The 20,119-nt window shown below is 42.8% G+C and overlaps 1 protein-coding gene across 3 annotated transcripts in view; it reads left to right on the top strand.

Annotated features, from left to right (window-relative positions):
* Positions 1-20,119, top strand: part of plxnb3 (plexin B3) — a 65,405-nt gene that overhangs the window by 2,274 nt on the left and 43,012 nt on the right. The window contains exon 2 of one of the 3 annotated variants that reach the window (XM_023957034.2): positions 15,127-15,181. The exons of 1 other annotated variant lie outside the window; for it this stretch is intronic. The gene's annotated coding sequence lies outside the window, so the exon portion shown is untranslated. Of the gene's footprint in view, positions 1-15,126; positions 15,182-18,184; positions 18,310-20,119 lie in introns of those variants that run through there. One more of the 3 variants, XM_004086391.5, reaches the window with a different exon arrangement.

Genomic DNA, 20,119 nt, shown 5'->3' with positions numbered 1-20,119 from the left:
GGTCCAACATGGCGATGTATGTAAGGCGTATCGTGGAAGGATGACGACTGAATTGGGTTCCCTTTGCTGGAGCCAGAGGTAAGGCATTTTCTATGAGTGACATCACAGCCGCTCTGTCCTGTTCTATATAAATAGTCAATGGGGAAAAATCCACCCAAACCCTGACCTAAAAGAGAGAAGCCAGTTGGGCTTTATCTCCAGAGCAGGTTTAGGCTTTTTGGCAATGGTGGTCTCCAGGAAAAGAGCTTTCTGAAAGACTAATCTGCATGTTGACCACTGATGAACTTGAATCGGAGCAGAAAACGCAGTCCTACGTTGTGTCATTCCTCACTCCAGTGTGTCAGTAATTTGTAATGCCACAATTTCTGCTGTAAAAACTGATAGGCGGGAAGTTATTTTCCTACTGCCGTTAACTGAAATGCTTGTTTAACACAAGCTACCTCGATCTGACATTTCGACCTTCTTTGGATGTAGCCGCATGGATTTAAAAGCAACTATGATAATCTTTGATGTATGCATGGTTCACCTGTGGGTAATGCAGTCTGTCAATGCTCTCCAAGACCAAAAAGTCTGCCAATCGTAGCAGAAGACTGGAACCAATGGACAACCTATGGGGTAAACCTACGTATGTATTCTCTATAGTTTTCTGTCCTGGCATTCATCCAGAACGTCACTCATTTTTTTCTTCTCATAAACTGGACTAACTCTGGTTATGACCGTCAAAGGTAGCCCATAGTTGTAAACGTCCTGATGATGTTTCTTCCACCGGTAATGCTGTTGTAGGTGTTTTAAATGTTCCTGGACGGTCTTACTTCTTCACACTGAACACTGTCTAGTTTGCTTAGAAAACTGTCTGCTGTTCAACCAAACAACACAGACACCCGTAGTACAGTATACACAGTGGGGTTTCATAAACTGGTATACATTGTCTTTGAAGCAACTTTATCTGCTCTCAGTCCCCGTCTAACCAAAAAACACAAGAAACTACATATACGCCTGCATTTAGCCTCTTTGGTGTGAACATTATTGTTGTGGTTAAACAGCGTTGAGGGCCGCCGAGCTCTGGCTTCTCTGTCAGACGCTCGTTCCAATAAAACTCAGAGCTCCTGCCATCTGCTAAGTATTTGTGCAGCTCCACTGGTGTGTGAATGTGTATGAATGTCCCGGTGATGGTCAGAGGGGCCATAGGCGTGAACTGGCAGCCACGCCTCTGTCAGTCTGCCCCAGGGCAGCTGAGGCTACAACAGTAGCTTACCATCACCAAGTATGAATGAATGATGGACACACTGTAAGCGCTTTGAGCGTCTGGAAAAGTGCCGATAAATCCAATCCATTATTTTTATTTATTTATTTATTTCATCTGCAGGTTTTCGAGCTATATGGTCCAAACAAAGGATACATTTAGTACTCTAGCAGTGACAAACTTCCAATTCCACACACATAACACGGTCAACACATTAAATGACCACCGCGGCTCACCCCACCTCCTCATCCGTTCATTTTACGTCACCAGTGAGTCAGTGAGCATCTTTAAAACTTAGTGCCACACGTTGGCTTCTGCATAATAATTTTACCTTTCTTATATCACTATAGCCATTGTTTAAAATACTGTTTTTGGCACTATTGACCTTTGTTTTCCTGGTTTTGGATTGTTCTTTGCTAGTTTGTGTGTAAGTAATATAACTGCTTCTTCTAACTCTATTTCTCGCAAATTTAATGTTTAAAGCTCCAGCAATATTTCTGTAGAAGTCACTCACATTTTTCGCTGCGACAAATTACATATTTGATCCTTCATGGGGTCGGCGCCTTGATGTTCCTTAATACTTGATTTAGTTCTGTTTTCACTACACCAGTGTTGTTTCATATGTCTAACGATGAACAGAGAAATCTCTGCTTTCTCTCTGCCTGTCACTCCTGAAATGTCAATGTCTGTCGAATCATTTTTCATTTTCTTTTATTTCTTTTCTTTACATTTCCTCATAGTTTACTCACATCTCAACCCACTGAATTACAAATTCTTCTCTAAGTCTTCTCTCTCTTGGTACCTTTATTGTTCTTTAAACATTTGCTTTCCGCATCTTCTATTTCAGTGTTTTTCAACCAGTGTGGTGTGGTTGCCACGGCACACCAGTGTGCCGTGGGAAATTGCCCTCATCAACTGATCTAAAAACATTTCCCATCTCCAGGATTTCAGCTCTGTGTTCATCCAAACAGGCCCTGATAAAACACTGAGTAGTTAGGAATATAAAAGATCTTAAAATTACTTTTTTCTTTGTGTTTATTTGATTCTATTAAAGACATTTTGATAAGAATGACGGTACCGCAATTTAGCTGCAGCTTCAGCTCTGTTTTTGGAAAAGTCCCGCCCCTTTAACTGTCTCCACCAATCATTCTTGGAGTCTTAATCACATGTCATCAGTCTGACCAATCAGAAGTGGTTAAAGTCTTCACTTCCTTGTTCCAATTTAGCTCATAAAGTCTCTCAGTTCCACCAAAAATACCAGCTAAAGCTCGTCTTTAGCGGTGTAGCTTTCCACAGAATCTGGTGTCAGACCGTGGAACAAGTGAACAAAACCATGAAGCTCAGAGAAAAAGAGTCTGTCTGCCACTACATCTCCCATGATACATTGGGTTAAAGTGACAGCGTCTCAGAGCACAATGAGTCTCTCCTCTTAACATCTTGAAACCACAACTAACACACATCAAACAGTTTTTAAATCTTCTAACTTAACTTTGATTACATCTTTTAGAAAAAACAGCTGCAGCTTCCAGCTTTTTCTGCCACAATTATCACAAAAATGCACGTGAGATCATGGAGGGACTGTACATCAATACAGACTATGAGTTTCTCCTTTTTTGAAATTTTTGAATGCTGTAGTACCGCAGGATTTTTGTCAACGTTAAAGTGTGCCGTGGCTCAAAAAAGGTTAAAAAACACTCATCTATTCATCTAGATTCTGAAAAACCGGAATCCTTTTTAACAGTTTAAAAGCTGTAGAGAACCACTATGATGAAAATGGTGTTTTTGGTGTTTTTTACATGTTCTTGTCGTATTTTTTTCATGATGTAGTACACAAAGAAATTGAAGCCTAAAATTGTGTTTCTAAATATATATATATATATATATATATATATATATATATATATATATATATATATATTCATACTGTCAGACAAATAGATCCATGAAGGTTTTTGTTTTCCTCTGAGCTGGAAGCTGGATCCAAACTGTACGGCTGGATAGATCTAATATTGCTGCTATTTTTGTTGCACTGCTGATGTTAGCCTGGGTTTGTGAGGGGCTGTAAGCTCCTCTTGAAGGGAAGGGTTGATGGGAAATGAAAGGCAGGCTAACGCTGCGCCATCGGTCCCGCCCACAACTCAGAGCTGAATGTCTGATCAACTCCTGCTGCTCTGCAGAAATCCTGTCCTAGAAAACAACACAGGATTTTTGAATTTGGCTGAAAAAAGCATCATCATCAGTAAAAGACAACTAAAATGGTTTTACAATTGATCAAAAGATGATGGGAGTGGGACTTTAAAATCATTCATTTAAACCTTGCATACTGCACTCCATTGCACAGTTCAAACCTTTGTTGACTCTGACCTTCACTCTGTTGAATCGACTGCTTTGCCACCTCTGGTGTCACTGAACTAACATTCATTTAGTTTGCCCACCACCTGCCAAGAATCAATCTGCATTTTGTCTTTGTCTGGGTCTTGTTTAAACGTTCCAGTTCTAACATTCCCATCATGAAGACAAAGACGTTTTCATCCACTATTAGTTTCTTATTGGTTATACGCCTCATGTCTTCCACAAACCGTACATCTGTAGGCACATCTCTTGCTTTAGTCCTGCTTGAGCTCATTTACACTCCTCTGTTGGACTAGCTACCCTCATACAAAGCCTCACAGCGTTGACATCGTGGCATTCAGAGCTACTGTCTGATAGAAGCTCGGATTATCCTAACTTCTTTGTCTTTGTTATGGGAGTTTCATCGCTCACCAAAGCTCCAGTGCGCCTGGAAGGACAGATGCTGTTTATCCACAACCTGCTGTCTCAGGTTAACTAACAAATCCTTGAGAGCCTGTTACACTGTGTATTTGTTACGTGATTATGATTACATTTATGCTGCATGATTATTTCCCCCCTTTTTCTTGTGCCAACACAGAACTGTACATAAGCCCTGTTTCAAGCATAAAACAGATTCTGCTTCAGTGATCAGCAAGAGCATGTCAGATTTTCTCAGAAACATCTTTCAATCTTCTCCTTGTTCCGCGGAATCCCAGTCAGAGTGTTTGGTGTGCAGGAAGCTGTGTGGACTCTCCACGGAGCTGCTTTAGGCTGGGAGACGCTAGACAAGGGATCATTTATGTTCAGATCTTCAGCCTTTTCTCTTCATTACCTGTCTGCTTAAACAAATGGAACATCTGTCATATCACTGAGCTCTGCAACTCCAGGTGGAGACATGAATGTTACAGTTGGCCAACAAGAAACCAAACAACAGATGAAGCTACGGCTGACATTGTTAGAGCCACTCACGCAAATCTGAGCGCCCAACAAGATAAAAGCTAACCGTTAGCGTGCCGTCACAGCAGGTCCCATGAACACCTTCTGCTGAACGCATCCACAGGAGACGGCAAACTCACAGAAATCGCGTCAAACGTCTGTTCTCTGCAGCAGAAAGGTCACTTCCTGCGTATGTTGGATCTTTAAGTTCTCCCAAACACTGACTCTACTGAGAAACTTCAGAATGAACGTGACAGCTGTCAGTCAATAAACCATGCCCTGATTGTGTACAATTTCATAATTAAATATCATTCAAACGGATCATTTGTATGAACTCCCATACATTAATGTTATGATAAAACGTAGCTACGATGTCAAAAGAGTGCTACGAACTGGACATGTTTACTTTAGGGCAGGGGTGTCAAACTCATTTTGGTTCAGGGTTGTCCAATAATCTTTTCCTGCCTGAATTTTGTGGCACCACCTGCCTTCTTCCTGACCTTTGATGGGGCGCCATCAGTAACTAGAGAGCCGACTGTGTCATCAGCTGTTGTTGTGTCCATCAACTCAAGAAACTTGCAGTAAAGTAGCAAGCTGTCACTGCTCCATCACTGTTGTCACGGCTGCAGTAAATGCAGACTGTTGTTCTTCGGTCCAGCTAATAGTTGGTAAATCTTCTCTTTTCTAAACTGCAAATGGTGAAACTTTTCTTTATGGTGAGTCTCATAGTGGTGCTGCATGTTATATTCTTTGAGCACTGCGACCGGTTGATGACAGGCATCAAACAGGAAGTAGAACGATTCCTCTGTGGTTTAGACTTCATATCATTATCCTATTTATCTCCAGGTAAAAACAGTTGTGAGCTGGTGACCCAGAAACATTGATGTGCAGCAGGTCACATGACCCACATAATGCCATGACATCAGTCTCCTGACCATCAGTGAGATGAAGATTATTAACCACAAACATCCATTTGACTAATCTGAAGGATTTAATCTGAGTCCAGTTTCCGAGTCCGATTACAATTTGTGCATAATCACCTCTAATCCACACACACACACACACACACCCACACACACACACACACACACACACACACACCCACACACACACACACATGCATCATGTCATGCGCGCACACATACTTAATGTGCTTTAATCTTCAGGTTTTTACCCAACTGGACTCTAACCAAAACCCCCAGTTAGTGTTTTGAAGCTCAGATGGGGGTAGGGCGGGGCCACACTTCTTATCATCAGGACAGCAGTAGGTCTGGTTCTGTTGGACCTCTTTCTGGCCTGCAGATAGTTAGGTTTGCTCTTGCTGATGATTGATAGAATCGGATTTCTTCTTCACTTTCGTCTTTAGTGTTTCTTAAACTGTCTCCCCCCTTGGAGAAGACAAAATTCTGTGCCTCATTTAATGACAAACGCACAAATCTAACTGATTTTGGTTCCTAATCTTTCAGTTTCCCAGACATCGCTGTCTTTTTCCTGTTAAATTCAAACTTCATTGTCACTGTCAGGTCACTGAATATTGTTTCAGCTTCCCAGAGCTCACAGATAGGAATGTTATCAGCGGAGGGTTTTTACAGCAGGACTTTTCGTTTTATGCTGATTTGGAAAATGAGTCAACGACTTGGCCTCCTCCTCAGGAAACAGCCATGGGAAGCAGTGAAGAAAGGCCCTCGCTGTGTGATGCAGACATCACACCGATGATGCTCCGCCTTTTTGTTTCAGTCGTCTGGTAAACAACCTCTCATCCACTGGCTGTGAATATATGCAATAGTCTGACGCTCTCAAGCACATGGTTTTCTCCTAAACAAACATTTTAGTGTTTGTGATTTAGGTCCAAAAACAAAAAGAATCAAATCTGTGACTAAAATCTAAATACAGTTGGGAACCTGGTTTTCAATTGTTCCAAAATACCCAAACTGTAGTTAAGGAAGCACCTCTCTTTCTGTTCTGGGTCCCCGACACATACCGGTGGTCATGAAGGGAAATCACCGTGGTAACAAAGTTGATGTTTTTTGTCTTCAAAGAGAATTTGGCGCATATGGATCATCTCAATATTTTTTCGTTTAATCTTGACCTAAGGGAAGGGAACAATGGGATACCACGCTGTATGAGAACTGGACTGAGTAACCCCTGAATTTAAGAAAATTACATTCTAGTTTTCTAACCGCTTAATGAATTAAGTGACGTCATATGACGGTCTACTACCATTCATAATAAAATAACTATCAATAATCATGGTTTGATCATTGATCAGTGAATCATTGATCTTGACCAGGCAAATTCAATAGGATAGCCGCCACTTGCAGCTTCTGACTGTTTTGCTGTCCCTGGATGACAAATGATGCCTTTTAGAAGTAGAACCTCCTCTGTGTGAGGTTGTGTGGACCTGATAATGACCCTGTGTGTCGGGTCCATAAGGCTCTGAAGCTACTCTGCACGAGCAATGTTTGTCACTTCATGTGGTGGACCCCTCTCCAGGGGGGTGTTGAGGTGCTGTTTGTGGTCCACCTGGTGGATTTGAAATCTCTATAATCCTGAAAAATCTCTTGAGCCTGTTTAGTGTTAAGAAGTCTAGATTGAGTCCTGAAGTGTCTGCTGACTTTTACTTGAATCAAGTAGAATTCAAAGCTTCACTTCACAAGCCAGATTTTTTATGAAACAAGGAAGAAAAAAGACCATGTTAACCGAAACACGATCTTCTGCAGTTCAAACCGAGCATCCGAATGGGGTAGAAAGGTGATTGAGGTGACTTTGAATGTGGCATGGTTGTTGGTGCCAGACAAGCTGGTCTTAGCATTTCAGAAACTGCTGATCTACTGGGATTTTCACCCACAACCATCTCTAGGGTTTACAGAGAACGGTCCAAAAAAGAGAAAATATCCAGTTCAATACATTTCTGAAGAGCCTTTCATAGAATGTTAAAGACCAAATCCAGTGTGGGTATACTGTTAGCAGGGACCTCCTGAAGCCCCTCGGGTCCAACTTCAATAACCTCCATTGTTTTTCTTAAGAACGCAAGAAATAAAGGTGAAATGATATTACATACAGACCTGAACTTAACTAAAGTATTTAAGTAAAGGCTTAATCCCAACCTTTAAATCCAGAGGAGCATAATGTAGAAATGGGATTTAATAAAGAAACATCAATCTGGGTGGACTCAGACCCGGAGCTCCATTATTGCAGGTCCTTGAATAACTTTAATGATTTCTGGAGGTCTGGACCTTCAGAATGTGTCTTGGGCAGAAACCTGAGATTGTGCAGATTTGGGGTCAGAGCAGGATGACCAGGAACAATGAACAACTCCCACAGCAGATGGGGGTGGGAGGCGCGGGGGCTATTGTTGAATCCAGATTAGGGTGGGGCCCTCACAGTGATTATCCTCACACAGACTCACAGCTGAGTGGAGTGTGAATGAAGAGTCCTTGATCGCACCAACTGCAGAGCCCCCCCCCCACTTCAACACGCCCCTCTCCTCGTTCTAACCCCCCCCCCACACGCAGTCTCCCCTCCTCCCGTGTGTCAGATCACAAACACACCCCCATACATGCTGTGTGTAGCTGGAGGAGATATTAATAATCCATAAAGAAGCTGGTTTCTCTCAATTGCTCCCTGTAGAGACCCCCCCCCCACACACACACTTAAACAGAGACACATTGAAGCTGCTGTCTCACTGCACGTCAGACAGACGGACGGGTGCTTCTTTGGGTTTTATGGAAACTTGAAAGCGATCCAGTCCTGTCGGACTCTTTTAGAATTATCCTGATGGTTACTGCACTGTGGGGCGTCCGACGCACCAATCATTCCGGACGACCCGACCCATGCCTCTGTGTGTTTCTGCACATGGACCATGAAGCTAGGAATGATGTGGGTTTCAAAAGACGAATCAGCCTCTTTATGCACGTTCTCCAGGGGGTTCTGTGGTGATTCATGGGGTTCTGCAGGTAATTCCGGGTTTCTAAATGTGGTTCTGCAGGTGGTTCCGGGTTTCTAAATGTGGTTCTGCAGGTGGTTTTGTGGAATCTACCTGTGGTTCACATCTTTGTCAGAGGATCTTGCAGCTCTGTGAGGGGTTGGGGATGGGGGGAATGGGGGTGGGAGGTAGAGTAAAAACATAAAATAATTCTAACAGCAGCTTTTTCTTTGCTACTGCTCACAAGAAAGAACGTGTACAATACTGCGTTTGGGTGGTGGGGGGTCCACGACTCACAGGTGAGGCAGAAATCTTGCTCTGGGTCTGCTGTGCATGCTGGGTGTGGGCGTTGTGTTCAAAACGGTGTAAAAGTTTTTTCCTGCATATCCTCGCCTCAGAAACTGTTTTCGGATAGTGCGCCCCCCCCCAATCGCTGGCTTTCATGTCACTTGAAAGCCCCCCAAGGTCAAACACGCCCCCAGGACTGTAACAGACCGGAGGTAACTGTACTTTCAGTGAAATCAAGGCGTGTCTGTGTGAGTGAAGTGGTTTCCATGGAGATGGCTGGGGTAACCATGGTGATGAAGATGAGAGCAGGACCCTAGAACGATAAAGTCTTTGTGCTGCTCTGTAATTGGCTCTTATTGAAAATGTTCTTAGAAGTTGAGGAACAAGAAGCAACGAGGGAACTTCTACAGCCTCCAGCCCCACCCTGACAAAAACAGGTGGTGCAGGGGGGGGCAATCTCTCAAAGTGTCTCAGCAAATACTGCCGCCTGACAGGTATCATTTTGTGTCCAACAAGCGGAAAGCCCAGTGTGAAGCAAATTCCTCTGTGCCCGCTCCCATTGGATTCACAGCGACAGAGTCTGTTATAAAGGACGGTCTGTCTTGACCAGGCAGTGTGTGCGTATGTATGCGTGTGTGTGTGTGTGTGTGTGTGTGGACGTGTGTTTGTCATGGAGGAAGTTCCCTCTGCGCCACACAATGAGCTGTTTTTACTGTTGTTTGTTCCATTTCCTCCCTCGCGCTGCCTCTTCCTTCCTCTCTGTCTGTCTGTCCTTCTTGCTTCCATCATGCTGTTTTGGGGGGGGGGTCCAGAGCCACACTAACAGGCGTGCTGCAGCAGCACACTCAGGGTGAAGATGATATTTTGGCTGGTGAAGGCAGAGGGATCCAGGCAGGTTAGAAGTGATACCTGAGGCACTGTGGACCTGGACTGATCCATGACCTGCTCTGTAATCAAGGTACGGTGATGTCAGTTTACCTGTGTGACACCTGAAGCTCATACCATATACTGTAGAGCAGCGGCCCCACCCCCAGGCTCATTTGGTACCGGGCAGCACAGAAAGAATAAGTAACTTCCATTACTTCCATTTTATTTATTTCGGAATCTGAAAGATGTTTTAGTTTGAAAAATTGCCCGATTTTCTGTTCCATCCGTCTATGTCTCTCTTGACGCAGGCTCTTCTCCATTACGTCATAGGATACCTCTAAAATAAAACTTAGGAACTAGCAAAATGAGTGAAAAACAAACGTCTTTGGAAAGTTTCTTTGCCAAGCTGAAAACGTCCAGCCAGGAGACAGAAGAGGAGCCTTCCACTTCCAAAAAAAGAAAGCTACATTTAGTAGACAGTACTTCTTTTTTGCACCATGAGTGAGGGAAGGGGAGAGGATGATGACACCTGTGCGATGTACAATGACATGCCTTTCAAAATAAAAGTTCGGAGTTAGTTTTGTCATGTCTCTGTTCTTCCTTCATCGTAGCGTTGCTACAATAATCACGCGCCACATCTTAAAGACCGGTCCGTGAAAACGCTGTTTCACGGAGACCACTGAAGTAGAGAACCACAATCCAAGCACAGGAGCAGATCTACAGTAGAAAAACAACCAAAAAGGAATAAAGGGTTCCAAAATCCAGACGTCAGTGGGATGCTGTGGTGGACCTTTAAAAAGCTGAGGAACAAGAAAAACTTGCAGTGTTAGGAACCCTAATAAACTCAAAAGATCTCAGTCGAAAGAGAACAGAAAAAGAGTATCTAATGCCTGAAAAATAGAAGTAAACCCAATAGGATCTACTGGCAGCTAAATGTTTAAGGAGCTGAGTCACCTGGGAGGACCAGGCTTGTCTTTTGGATGCCTCCTACCTAGAGAGGCATTCTGGACATGTCCCACCAGGAAGAGGCCCTGGAGAAGACCCAGAATGTACTGAGAGTGCCTTGGGGTTCCCTGGCAGGACTTGAGAAAGTTTCTCCGGAGAGGGACGTCTGAGTTTCTCTGGTTGGACTGCTGCTCCTTAACTCAGCTGCAGATAGGAGGATGAAGCTGGGTGGACGGGTGGATGGACAGACAGATGGATCAAAAAGCTATTGCTGAAGAAGGATTTATTGGCTTTAAGACCTTCCGTGTTTTTATGCTAGGACAGACCATGAGTAGGGGGAAGGGTTCAGGAAGGACTGCTTTTTGACCTTTTCTATTTATAATCATTCATAGAAATGGATGTATGCGTTGATTTTTTATAACTTATTGTTCATTTCTGTGTGGAAATATTGTGGATTTATGACTCAACACCACACCCAATTTTGTTAATATGTGTGTGTGTGTTGCTGTGTGTGTGTGTGTTTCTGTGTGTCTATAATTGGTATGTTGCAGTGCAGCTGCTGTCTTCATTCAGTGGCTTATGTTACACCCCCCAGTTCAGAAACACATTTTTGTGGGGGTTCTGCCGACAGACACGGTCAGCGAGTCTTAATAGCAAAGAATGGGGTTGGGGTGAATGAGCCCCAAGTCCTCCCACAGATATGAACACACTGAATCAATAAAAACCCTGAAGTCTCCCATTAGATTCTGCACAGAGATAATGAAGCCTGAGTTGGAAGAGGCTCAGTGATAGGAGCCCACCTCAATGTTTCAAGAATGGAAAGGTGGGCGGGACACATTAAAGTTTGAAACTACGTTACCTACTTTAATGAGTTCCCATACAAATATGGATGGACTCTTATGAATTTAAATGGATGATTACAAAAGCAACCAAGAGTGTAAGCATTGTTTTGTGTAAAGTTGGATTTTTAGCATGGGAATAATCCGAGAATGAAGAATTGCTCCCTTTTGTAATGAGCCTTCAGGTCTCTTTGGTGAAACTACAACATTTAGTAGTTTGTAGTTTGAAAACCGTATAACCAATTTCTGATCAACAGACAGCCAAAGGATTTTCATGCACTTCATTATTTTTGCAACAAATGTAAATAGTTCAATTATAGTGTGTTTATCTCTCACAAAATGAAGCAAACTATAACAGTTTGAGACAACTGGAAAAGTAAACAACCTGTATCTTTAAGTGTAGTTTTTTTTTTGGATCATTGGGCAGACCAAAAAAGTAAATAGATTTCCTAAGAATTGACTGCATTCACAATCTGGTGCACTTTATGAGTGAACTTTGCTTGTAAGGTGTTCTTTGCTGTATCGCGTTAAATTTTTGTAGTCTCTCTGTTTTGAGGAGTTTTTTGTGTGTTTTTTTTTTTACAGCGCTTTGTGTTCTGCATTCTGATTGGCGGTTGACCAGTTGTGTCTGTGTTGTGTCCTGTTGTGTCAGAATGTTTACCACATTTGCATTAATGTGATCTTTGTTTTCATTCTATAACCCTGGACGTGTTTTTCTATGAAGGGTTGAGAGTTTAAACAAGAGACAAAAGTCTGAAAATGTTCGTGTTTGTCTGAGAAAAGAGTAGAAAGTGTGTAGTGAGCAGTTTTACTGCATCTAAACATCTGCAATTCTACTTTGCAGATTTGATCTATTGTGGGTTATTTTTTAACATAACTCCCACAATAAGCGAGGGAACACTACTTACTGACCTGGAACCAGTTTTCTGTCATACATGGTTCTCAAAATCTGTCAGTGTGTTTTAGAAAGAGGTACCACTAGAGGGATTCTTGGAGCATTGTGGGTAATGTAGTGCATTTATAAACATTTCTACATTGGTCACATTGTAATGACAATCAGAACAGTAATTAGTTAGATTACTCTTTTACTGAGATAATAACAGGGTTATTGTTACTAACACTGTTGATTGGTAATATCAATCTAATGTTTTCTTCAGTTATTGATCTGCATTGATCAGTGATTGTTTTCCTGATGCATGGTTGTACCTGTGAAGGGGTGGGGCCAGCTGCTCTTTAATGGATACTGTAGCACTGACATGGGGGGGCACCATGCTGGAGCTGGCAGAGCCAAAGGACCCCTGATTCCTCCCTTTTTCCTCAGGTGCTCCTTCAACCAACAGTAGATGCTAATCAGCAGCAAACAGTTTCTTTTTTGGTTAGAGGCGGTGGTGATTGATTACTTCTGCACTCTTTGGAGCTCATTAACACACCATGTAGTGTGACACCCAGAGGAAGTGATTCATGACTTGACCTCACAGTTGGCCTTGAAGGCAGATGGCTGATGTGGAGCCAGGGAAGGAGCCCCCCCATCCTAAAACAAAGCTTCGGGGTTGGGGACTCAGAGGGGCAGATGCTCAAATGCACATGAATGGCATCATGAGCACAAAATGATCTGAGCTGTTCTATCGGTTTGAACCCTTTACCTGTGATGATGGCATTGATGTAGCTTCATGGATGGCTGGAGATGGAAGACCCAAACACAGGGAAAAAACTGAATGAAAAAAGTGAGAACATCATAGAAACATGACCAAAACAGAAACTCAACTGAAACCTGGCAGACAGCAGCTGATGTGGTTGATGAGGCTTAATAAACAAACACAGCAGGGGTGACTAGGAACTAAGACCAGCAGCCTCATTTCTGAGGATCTGCACACACAAAAGATTTGTAAAAAACTGAATCTTCAGAAAGTTAAAACACCCTTGTTTCAAGAAAAACAATGTCTTATTTTCTGTTTTGCTGGAAAAACAATATTATCAAGAAAGTTTGTCAATAGTAAAATAATCTTAGTTTGAGAAAACCTTTTTTTCCTAAAATAAGAATTCTTGGTAAGACCATTTTTCTTACCCCATTGGCAGATTTTTGTGTAAATACATTTTTTTAAAGAATTTTGACTTATGTCAATGGGGTTTGTTTTGCAGTGTATGAAATCTGTGCACTCAAAAAACAAACATCTGCAAATTAAAAGGACAAAGTGTCCAAAAAGGACATTTACACTCTACAATGAAAGAGACATGCCACAGATTTTCACAGAATCTGAAGCATTTGATGGAAAAACAACAAAAAAACAAAACCCCTGCCAGGTCTCACATTTGTGCTCTGATGTGTTCAGTAAGGTTATTATTGATCTAACAGGATGAACAGAGACATTTCTGTGAAAAACCTGTTCTAGTTTTAGTCGGATCAGAGGCTCAGAGCTTTAAATGGGAGGAAGGAGAAACGGTGTCCCAGTAGAAGGGCAGTAAAGACACTGGAAGTCAAAGCCGTCATCAATAACCCCCCCCATTTCCAGATGATACAGCTGCTGGGTGATACAGTAGCTGCTGTTTGGCACTGTGACTGCGACCCCCACTCTACCTCCTCCACACCACGCCTCACCCCCCGTCTGCCTCAACCATTCACCTAGTACCCTACATCGAATGTTCAAAACATTTGATTGACAGATTTCAGACCAATCACTGCTTACTGCCGACTTCTGGTTCCAACATGGCGGCATCCGTACCACAACAGTATAGCAACTGAATTAACTTCATTTCGTTGGAGCTGAAGTCAGCCATTCTCTCAGAGTGACGTCCCACTCACTCATTTTGAGTGTTGATTCTCTGAAAGCTCTGATGTGTGGAGTAGTAGTGAGAAAACACAAACTGGATGGATAAACTTTCCTTCTGAAACCGTACCATAGTGACTGCTTTCATGACAGAATTTTACTGTATGTATGAATCTTAGCCTTGGCAGTCTGTCCTTCTAAATTTCAAGCAAGTCATTTTAGATGGTGTTGTTTTCCACTTTTAGAAAAATTGTCTATTTTAATTATTACCGAATGTTTGACTAACTGAGACTGAGAACAGAAAGTAGAGTTCCAGTCTTCCCTTCTATGCATCTTCCTGCTTGCTGCTATCCGCTCATACTTCTAAAAAAGACTTGTATGAAAGTTTTCAATGGAAAATGAATGCATTGCCTGTTAAAAATAGCAGAACAAACTTGTTTGTCTGAATAACAGATCAGATTGTCTCTCTGACTTGTTTGATAACTGACAGCCCTACTGACTAGTTTGAATGAAATTCTAACTCTGCAGCACATGGACTGATTCAGACAAACACCTCGTCTGCTTTGAAACTAATTGGTTATAGAATTTATCAAAAACTCTGAGCTTCTGAATATCTGTCTCATGCTGAGAAAACCAGGGTCAGAACCAGAACCAGAACCCTTCAATGTGACGAAAAGGCAAAGGATGAAACGCAGGAGCAGGAAGCACACAACACAGATCCTCAAATCAGTAGAGGTTTTAATGCCATGAACGGACAAACCAAAAACTAGAAACGGTTCAAAGAAGCTCCTTCACAGAGCACAGAAAAGCCACTCCTTATATAGGAGCTTGATGAGAATAGGAATCAGCTGTGACTCTCACAGGAGACCTCAGGGGAGGGGAGGACCTCCAGGAGAAATCACATCCTGTCAGACTAATCAAACATTTCATGACATTCAACTCTTGGCCGATCTAAACTAAAGTCTGCCTTTCTTTTTGCGTTTGTAGGAAACTGGCACCCGATGAAGGAGGTTCCTTCCCACAGTCCTCCTCGCTGTAGCAGGTTGGTGCAACTTCAGTCTCTTTAAACTGCAGACACCCACTCAGTCGGGGCATCTGGTCACCGTGGCAACCAGCTGCTATATTAGTGTTCAAAGAAGATTAGCTGATGGTGACAGGAAACACAAACCTGCAGTTACTTTTGAGATGAGCAGTAATACTCACACCCTGTGGAATGGTCAAATGATTGCAGAAACCTGGTGTGGGGGGGACTTGGCCGTCTGCAGAGTTCAGACAGATAGATGTAATAAATGCATGAACAGGTCAGAGCAAATACTTTGAAATGAACCCAGTTCATCTTAGCATAAAGGGTTGAATTGGATTATGGGGAAAGGGGTGGGGGTGGGTAGGTTGAACCATATATATATATATGTATATAGAGAGAGGGACACAGGTAGGTCTGACGTCACCTGTAGATAATGCCTTACCTCAGGCTCCAGCAAAATTAAGCCAATTCAGTCGCCATTTTTTTGCAATACGGCCGCCGCCATTTGGAGCCAGTCGAAAGTGATTGGTCCAAGTTTGTCTGAGTCAACGTTTCTATGACAACCACTGTCGCCAACCCGCAGTAGGGTTTGTTTGAAGTCCACACCCCTTCCACTGAAAGCGGTCTGGGAGAATCTGTCAGTCAAATGGGGGCCTGTGGGAACCACATGCTTTTACTGAGGCATCTGATTGGTCAGTTTATAAATGGATTAACCTGTGATAAAGAAAACATATCAGGAGAAAAAATAAGAATTAGCAAGAACTATCAGAACTATCAGAACAAAAGTAGTCAGTCTGACCAACAGAATTACTGAGTAAAGGCCCGTACACACCGGGACGAATTTTGCGCGCGATTTTCGCCGACGTTTAACGCCTCGTGACTAAACAAAGGGCACCAATGAAAGTGTGCACACCGACGCGAAAAAACGCCACGCGTCAAAGCGTCAAAAAAAAACGCCTCGGGGTTTTTTTTTGACGCGCTGCGTCGAAAACTATACGACCAATGAGAATGGCGCTTTTGCACACGTGTCTGGAGCTTCTGAAGTTACAGTAAAACACAACTTGGGGGCGCTCAAACACAAAACTGCCTTGCTGAGCACACATACCAGCGAAGAAGATAGACGCCTAGTCGCATCTACACTGCCGCGAAGAAATAATGATGGACATTCTAAAATATCAAGCACCAGTTGGAGCTACTGGTGCTTGAAATATTCATGTTTTCTTTGTATTATTCTGACTAGCGCGTAAATACTTGCTCTCTTCTTCTGAGTGAAAAGCGACTTTAAGAAGCGTAAAGTTGCGCAGCGCCACCTTGTGTACATAAGTATTTCTGTTTTACATTAAGCGCATCTAATGTCAGGGAATGAAATTGCATGTTCGCTCGGCTCATCGTCAGTGAAAATCGCCTGGGTGTGAACACAAACAACGTGGCGAAAAACGCTGGCGAATAACGCCTGGCCAATATTCGTCCCGGTGTGTACGGGCCTCAACAGCTGTTCATTTCTCTATAAAGGTCTTTGGGATTTCGGCTTCTTGGAACCAGCAGATACTTCCTGTTTGGAACACCAGGGGGGAGGGGTCACTCTATCCAGTTCGTGCTTGCAGTCAATGGGTTGGATATGCTTGTGACTGCAGCTAGCTGCTGCCCCAGGGGTCAAATATTTTGGGTTTTAAACTTTAAAAAGCCTAACTGCATCAGTCCATTGTTCCCACTATGTTACTGTGTTTACGTTAAAGTCTGCAGCTCTTGCAGCTCCCCCACCCCAGACTCCCACGCAGCCCCCCTGCTGCACCTTGGAGCAGTTAGATGAAGTTCTGTTGGGTTGTATCTGTAGCACGCCTGGTTTTGTGCACCCATCTCTCCCTAATTGCTGCAGCCCACCTTTAACCCCCCCACTCCTCCCCCCTCCCCAACCCATCACTTCCTTTTGACGGCTGTCTTTTGTGCTTTTGGTTTTTCACGCTTGCTTAATCTGCCACTCCCCGAAGCCCCATTCACCCCCTCAGCCTCCACATGCAACCTTTGTGACTGACAGCCACATGTAAAGATTGCCACACCCACAAATCTAGTTTTCACTGTAACCTCTCCTTTAACAGGAATGGCAAAATTAAACCATTAACTTAAATAGAGCAGTGAACACTTATGGAAATCTTGCCAAACACTTGGGTCCAGACCAACATCTAATTATCTTCTAAGAAGCTTGTGTTGTTTATTTTGAAGTGAAAGTGCTCTGTGGCTGCCTGCTGTGCATTTGCATGCTATGTGTTGATCGTAAGGATTAAACTTAGTAAACGTAGTTCTTGTCAGACGACAGGAACCACTGAACTCCACCATTGAGGTGAGGCTATCCGTATGTGTTTTTGCGTCTTTGTGTTTAAAGTGTGTGTGTGTTTCTGTGTGTGTTTTGAAAATGAATATTACATGAAGGTCCTGATGACAACTGGACAAACTCCCAGCTGAGCCCCGACACACACAAGCGCACACAGATTCACTCACACAAAACTATTGTGACCTGTCAGATAAGGATCAATCACCTGACAGGGAACAGAGAGAAGTTTTTTGGCTGAATTAGTCTTGATACGTATTGAGAAAAAATGTCGGTAGTTGTTATTATTGCTATAGTTTTGTCCTCATCCTGCAGAAAATGTTGATTGTCCTTCATTTCTGGGATAAATTAGTGTGAGGGTTGATCATCGGGATGATTACAATTTGTTTAGATATCTTTCAGACGATTTGGTTTTTAGTCTTGTTTTGTTGTCGTTGCATATTGTGGTTTTTGGCTGAGTTTTCTTGTTGCTTTGTGTTATTTGTTGCGCTGCAGTATTGCGTTGTTCTCCTGACGGTCTTTGTGCATTGCATCTTGTCGGTGGTTTGAGGGCGTGGCTACATTCATTTACTACCTTGCTTTCCCTCTCTCTTTCTCTTCACACCTCAGGCAACTCATTAAATATTAATTACACAAGCACCACCCTTTGGTGAATAAGCCCCTCCCCCTCATGTGGAGATCCCTGTTAGAGCATCCCTCTCTCTCCTTGTTCTCTGTAGTAGTCTCTTATCCCCTCTCGCAGAACAATGATGGGTTTTCAGCTGCTTCCACAGCGTTGTTCCTTCTCTCTCCTTCATTTTGGAATGAAAGAAGGCCGACAGTAAGTCTCTCTCTGCCTGTCTGTTTGCCAGTCGCTGATCAAGCTATGGATGACAGTAGTTCTTTAGCTAAGCTGTTAATTAAGCCTACTTTAATTAGATACAGAAGACCCTCTCTCCAACTGGTACTCTCTGTGAAGTAGTTCATCAAATTTTTTATTCTTAAATTCCGTCAATTCAGCTTTGTTAATCTATATGTGTCTATGTGTTAATAAGAGTGTGTGTGCACATGTTGTGTTCCTGCTAAATATCACTTGTGAACTGCAAACAAAAGAGGCAGCCAACATGTAAGAACATGTTCTGCGACCGTTCACACATTCTGCAGATGCTTTACAGATTTTCTGCATTTGTTTTCTGGCATTTTATTGATGTTTAGCAGTTGTTGTGCAGTGTTTTACAGATGTTTAGCAGGTGCTCTGCAGGTGTTTTACAGATGTTCACTTAACAACAGACATTTCTGCTGAGGTTTTACAGATGTTCTCCAGGTGTTTTACTGGTTTTATGTATTTGTTTCACTGGCATTCAGATGTTCAGCAGGTCTTTTACAGATGTATAGCAGGTGTTCTGCAGGTCTTTTACAGATGTCTAGCAGGTGTTCTGCAGGTGTTTTACAGATGTCTAGCAGGTGTTCTGCAGGTGTTTTACAGATGTTCAGCAGGTGCTCTGCAGGTCTTTTACAGATGTTTAGCAGGTGTTCTGCAGGTCTTTTACAGATGTTTAGGTGGTGTTCTACTGATGTTCAGCAGTCGTTTTTCAAATGTTCTGCAGGTCTTCTACATATGTTTAGCAGTTGTTTTACTGATGTTCAGCAGTTGTTTTACACATTCAGCAGGTGTTCTGCAGTTCTTTTACAGATGTTAAGCAGGTGTTCTACTGATGCTCTGCAGGTGTTTTCTCGATAAGTTGTAGATGTTTTGCCTGTTGTCAAACTGGTGGCCAGCTTAGTTCTTCTGTGCATCTCTTTTCCTTCTTGTCTTATATTTGGTTTCCATGACAACAGCACCAGGACCTCCTTTTTATCTATTGGAGGTCTGATAGGTCTGGAACATGTTTAAGGTGAGGTTGTGGGGGTGTAGGTGGTATCTAGGGGGCGGGGAACGCCTCAGGTCAGAGTTCACACAGACAGCCCTTCCAGTGCATATATATGGGGGCCTCAGCTGGGATCAGGGGTGGGTGAAGGGTAATAACTATTGGCTTAGAGTGTGAACTAATGGTCCCTGAGAAACACCTCTGTTGAAGATGAGATTTAGTTGATCTTCCAATGGTCAAATCGCTCAGACACCAACACATGAAGACACACATAAACAGACACAAATTAACCTTTTTGCACACATCATGAACTCACACACATGCACAACCATAGAATCTGGTATCTACAGCTCAGTGCTTATTCAGCCAGCTCTTATATGTGTGTGTGAAATGTAGAGTTGCAAAATCAAAGTATCATAGTTATGAATATTTTATGTGTGCAGTGATCAGTATTCAGTTTGTGGAGATTTGGCTCTGAGCTATGCTGCAGAAAGAGCTTCAAACTGCAGCTGAGCAGAAATTGCCAGGTACAGTGGTACCTCTGTACCTTAAAACAAGGCAATTGTAATCACTGTCTTGAGAGTGGCATGCCACAGACCTCAGTAACAGTGAACATTGGTATTTTTAAGGAAAAACTCTGTTCGTTGTGCACATGTTCATTCTGATGTAGAACCATGTGTGAGACACCGCCCAGATTTTCTTGCAGAACAGAAATACCACGCAATTGCTATGACTTATAGTACGGTATGACACACATTTGTGCTCTGTCTTTTTTTATCTCCA

The sequence above is a fragment of the Oryzias latipes genome, chromosome 7 (assembly GCF_053564925.1).
Source record: "Oryzias latipes strain Hd-rR chromosome 7, Olatipes_Hd-rR_3.1".
Classification (NCBI taxonomy): Eukaryota; Metazoa; Chordata; class Actinopteri; order Beloniformes; family Adrianichthyidae; genus Oryzias; species Oryzias latipes.
The sequence above is the reverse complement of the archived record's forward strand: the minus strand, read 5'-3'. Positions and strand labels throughout refer to the sequence as shown.